The sequence below is a fragment of the Ricinus communis genome, chromosome 2 (genome assembly GCF_019578655.1).
Source record: "Ricinus communis isolate WT05 ecotype wild-type chromosome 2, ASM1957865v1, whole genome shotgun sequence".
Classification (NCBI taxonomy): Eukaryota; Viridiplantae; Streptophyta; class Magnoliopsida; order Malpighiales; family Euphorbiaceae; genus Ricinus; species Ricinus communis.
Window position 1 is genome coordinate 20,928,559 of NC_063257.1, and position 6,000 is coordinate 20,934,558.

Below are 6,000 nucleotides of genomic sequence, written 5' to 3' on the forward strand. Positions count from 1 at the left end.
TTAATTTTTTTAAAAATTAAATAAAATTATTAAAAAGTAAAAAATTGAAAGCATACATAATTTTTCTTATTCTAAAATTTAAACAATTATTACTAAAAATTATTTTTAAAAATAAAATTGAAAGTATGGTATTTATTTTAATTTTTCACTGTTTTTCTGACTAATTAAAAATCATTGTTAAAAATTAATTTACCAAAGGATAATTGAATTTGGTTTAGTTTTTGGTTGAAAATAGAAAAAAGAAAAAAAAAATCAAATTGTGGCTTTAGGTAATATTTTTAATAATCAATGTGCTCTTTCTGTGATCAATCAATTTTTTTCCTATGATTTCTCTATGTTCTTAGGTCAAACTGGTAACTACAAAAGCATGCATGAACGATTTCTATGCGCCAATAATTTGCATTATCTTAAATATGTCACTCGCAAGGAGAGAAATAGTAAAAAAAGGAAGGGATTATTTTATTATATTTATTGTGTAGATAATATTTGTATCTGTCTTGTCTAACATTTTAGGTTAGTTCTAAGATGGTCAAGGTTTCGAATTCTGAAGTTGTGTCCCTGGCACACCTAATGTTGTAATTTAAAATTATTTTAATTCGAATTTATAGCTTATCTTTTTTTTTTCCTAATGTTGTTTTAATTTATAACTTATTAAAAATATATTTTAATTTTTTTACATTATTTTTTCCATGTGAACTGATGAGTTATTTGGACTTACATTGTCAAGTATCTATTCTTTGCAAATGGATATGATAAGTAGTTTGACAAATCTGAGTTGTGTATAATTAGAAGTATATGATTTAAATTATTATTTTCTTATTATTAAATTGGCTTGTCTAAGTTTGTGAGATATGATACGGGTAAGTAAAAGCTCTAAGTAATATAATCTACTCTACTAGTTTTAGTTGCTAAGTAACCAGGATTTTTCATGACCAATATTAATTTCCGCGTAAAAAAGACAATTAAGATTATGAGTATGTAAAACATCTTAATGTATGTTTTGTTAAATAACCAGGTACATTCATTATCTATATTTATATTTGCATAAAAGAATTTGATATCTCAATATAGCAAATAATCCCCCAAGTATCTAGATGAAAATCTAAAGGGTGTAAGTAAAAAGAAAAGAAAAAAAAAAAGAGCTTGAAAAGCAAATATATAAATGCTTATTGATCTCTTTTTTGTGAATGAAGGTTTTACCTTTTGAATAAGGTTATGATTATTTGGATTATGCATTTATAATTGTATCATTTGATGATGAGTTAAACTATTTATTGTAAAACATGTATAGACGATAGATGCTTGAATCTTTTAATTAACAATGATTGAATTTATTTTCTTAAAAGAAAATTTTTATGATTAAATTTTCTTGAATTGACATAATCTTTGCATTAGTGAAATTCTTTTGAATAATATCTTTAAGTTGAGTATGAATATTTTTTATTATTTTTATAAAGATTAATTCTTAAATTGCTATTTACTTAATGACAAGTAAATATTTAAATGTAGGAATATTTGATAGAATCTATATTTAGAGTATTTTAGTACTTTAATTGTATGTTATATTTATAAAATATGTTAAAAATACATGCCTATTACCTCATTTTAGTTTTGTTGTTCAATTTCAGGTATCATTATCCAAAAAGAAAAAATATGAGTTAAATACTAATAAATAAGCTTAAATAGGACTGCTGCCACCAAGACCTACAATTAAAGACGTGTGGACTACTAATTTTACTGGCCTAGCTGAATTATGCAAGACCCAAAGAGGGAATTAATTAAATTCTTTTGTAATTATGAACCATTATTAATTATTTACTTAAGTTAGAATAGTTAAATGTTGTAGGAGAAAACTTTGAGAAGTTTTATACTTGGAGAAGGACTCTATAAGAAAAATCTATATAAGTATTGGAGATTAGATATACAACTACATATACACATTCAGTCTGCATCTGCCCATTATTCTTCTCTCTACACTTCATCTTCTACAAACACTTTAGTTTAATTTTTTTATTATTTTTTTAAAATCTAAGAAGTTTTTCAAGAAGTGCAGAGTGAGGACCAATCATCTTCCTATTTTTCTAAATTTCAAAAAAGCTTTTATTTTCTGTTTTTATTTTGATGTCTTTCTATTTAATTACAATAACCATTGGACTAAATATGTTAGACTAGTTTCTATAAGTGTTTAGTTTAACATTTTTACTTATATATGAACCTTATTATTTATTTAACGAATGATTTCTTTATATTCATATCTTTATTAGTTTGAGTTATTATTGTTATTCGACCACTATATCAATTTAATAATAATATTTGTTATGAAATTATTTTGGTTGAATGTATTACAAACACCATCTTTACTTCAATCTATGCTGGTAAAATAAACTTTAGTTGCATCATTAGTTTGAGTAATTAAGAAAAAATACACATTGCTATCTCATTCATTAGATATAGGTTTAAGATAAAATAAAGGAATTACTAAATAATTGGCTAGACTAAATACTATTTTTATCATATAGTTTTTATACATCATAATCATTTTATATTTATTTTATAGTTTATTATATTTGTTTTATGAATATTTCATTTTCTCAAAATACTGGCTTATAGTGTTTATATTTATTTTCAGTATTTTTGTGTGATAGTTACTCTTTATAATAACGGCTCTGCAGTTCCTTGTGAAATCGACCTCGAGATGAACTTATCTTTACTATAGAAATAATTTGTACACTTACGAGTAGATATTGATAGACTATGATAATAAAAGATTATAAATAAAAAAATAAAGAAAAGTTTGTTTAGAAAAAGAAAAGAAAAAACAAAGAAAAGAAGAAACAACAGAAAAAAAAAAAAGTTTAGATACATCTAGTTCCACTTTACTGCAATTAAGATTGCAGAAATGCACTTTCTCACCAATGCATATGACATATTTTGCATATTTTTAGTTAATAAATTATTTGGCACATATATTATCATGTGGTTGAAAAATTAATATATGATAATAGAGATAGAATATTAAAAGATTGTCAATAAAAAAATTAAAAATAAATCTATAGAAACAAAAAAATTACAATTTAAATACATTTTATTAATATATTGACTTGTTATAAGCTTTGGTATAATTAATTCCTACTTTGACAAATATTAAGTTTAGAGTTTATTATTATTATTATTATTCTCGAATAATATATTATGGTAACTATCGTAGACGCTTTCGCAATATTTTGGCTATGGCATTAGTTAAGGATAGTATGTAGTTAATAATTATTTAATAAAAGTTTTGATTGAATGACTTTTTAGTATAAAAATTATAAAATAGTAGAATAAAAAAAATAATTTTTAAATATTAAAAAATAACTATTATATTATTATAAAATATATAAGAAAATTGTAATTATCCGTAGTCTATTTTCCATTATAAAATATGGAGCTGAAGCAACAATTGCATACTGTAAACTACGTGTCCACAACTAAAATATAGCTAGAGTGTTTACACTCATGATTACTGGCTAATGTACAAGCTATGGTATTGGGGAGTTCACTTTAGGGACGGCTCAAATACTAAAAAAAAAAAAAAAAAGGAAGAAGAAAGGTTTTCTTTTTGAGTAGAGCTAAAAACAATTACTTCTCTAAAGGGACTAAATTGAAGAAATTAAAACACATTAAGAAAAATTGTAATTTTTGAAAACTAGAAGAGGGCCACGGCTCTCCCTAGTCCCTCTTCCTCTCCGCCTCTGATGATATGTGCATTTAATCATGATTAGTAAATAAAATATACAAGGTTAATTGTTAGTTCAACCATTTTGACGTCTGTGAAGCTACCTGGACCAAGCTTTTTTTCAACAGAAAGAAGTCTAGTAGATAATATACAAGATCAAATGCTTACTTAGGTGTTGAAAATATTGGGTGTGGGACTGTGAGTTGAATTCTGGTGTAGGTTTGGTAGAGGAAGGAGAAAGGATGATGTGAAGTTAATCTCTGCATAAGCTAAAGATATGATCATTAATTAAATGTATAATTTCACAATTTGTACAGGTGCAATTCTAATATTTTCTCCTTTTAAGAAAGAAATTTAAAATATCATTACGATATTCTATCATTATAAAATTTATTATTCAATAATAAATAATTAATCGATAAAATTTTAATTACTTTATGAATTATATTTTTTATCTATTTAAATGATAAATAAATTTATATATAATTTTTAATTATTTATATAAAATAAAATTATATAAATAAATTTTATATTTTAGAATAAATAGAAAACCTAAATAAACAAAAATAGTGTATTTTAGTAGTCAATAACTAAATATTTAATTATACTAATATATTATCAAAATAAATATTAATTATTATAAATTTATAAGATATCATATATTCAGAATATATTGAAATAATTTCTCTAAAAGATAGTTGCTTTTAATTTATACGCGGATTAAAAATATAAATTTTTATTATCATTTTTCTAAATTATTTTTAATAAATATTTTATAAAATTTATAATTTTAAAATATAAAATATGAAAATTAATTAAAAATAAAATATGACAATAATAAAATATATAATTCATAATTATTTACTGAATTAATAATTAAAATAAATAGACTATAATTTAAACTGACCTACTAAAAAGGAAAAGAGGAGTATCATTTCTAGAAAATGATGTTATCAGCTTCAAAATCATCACTGCAGTCGGCTGACTCCTGGTATGTATTGATTTTAGACCTGTTCATGGGCCGGGCCTAGGCGGGTTCGGGCCGGATCTGACTGGGCTTGACTTTATTTTGAACAAGCCCGAGCCCGCCCAAGTCCGAGAATTTCTTAATATCTCTTAGCCCAAGTCCGAGTCCGAATTTTTTTAAAAAGTCCGGCCCGGTCCGGTCCGGCCCGACCAATTGTTAAACCTGTAAATACGGATCGGGTTTGGGCAGGTTCGGGTCGGGTTTGAGTTTAGTTTTATTTAAATATATTATTAATAACAATAAAATTATAAATAGAAATAATAGGTAGCTAAGTGGTATGTAGCATTTAATTATAAGTTGAAGGTCACAGGTTCGAATACTAGGTATGCCATTTTTTTTTCCTAATTAAACTAAACATCGGACTGGGCCGGGCCGGGCTTGAGTTTTTATGGAAATCCCAAGCCCGGTCCGAAAAATTTGGGCTTTTTATGGGTTCGGGCCGGGCCGGGCTTGTACACAAAAAGTACTATCCAAGCCTGGCCCGAAGAGTGCGGGCCTGGACGGACCGGTCGGGTATCCAGGCCCATGAACAGGTCTAATTGATTTTGATCACCTTAAGCAATTATCAACTTAAACTTTCTGCTACAAGGACTACTAACAAATTTTTGACTGAAAATCATAGCTAGTAAATAGGCGATTGGCTTCATAAGAGAAAAAAAATTAAAAATTACTAAAAATATTAAGAGGCAAAAATAGTTCTGAAAATTCTAAATTTCGACAATTTTTATTATTTTTACTGGAAAAAGAAATTTCAAGTACATATAATTCTTATAATTCGATATATCGATTAATTTTTTAACTGAAATCTATTGATGTAGTGTGTTCAAACAAGAAAATTTAAACTAATATAGAACTAATTATTATTATTATTATTGTTATTATGGCTTTTTCGAAATGATGTTTCTTCACAGCAAACTTTCTCTTTCTATTAAAAGGTGAAGTTTTTTTAGAAGAAGAAGAAAAAAATAAAATTAAACAATGTAGAATACATGGCCACGGTTCTCGTTACAAACACATCCATGGATATATTTATAATAACGATAACATTTATTTAACGAGCTTTTTTTTTCTTAATTCGGTATCTTTCTTTCAATATGGTATCTGACTATTTCCTCTTCAGATGATCTTAGGGGCGCATAGGGCCACATTATATTTTCTATATCAGTCTGGTACATTAAAAATTAAATCCTTATGATGCATCCTAAAAGGATAACAAAAGATAAGAGAATTTGTCTAGCAACTGCACTAACCCTCT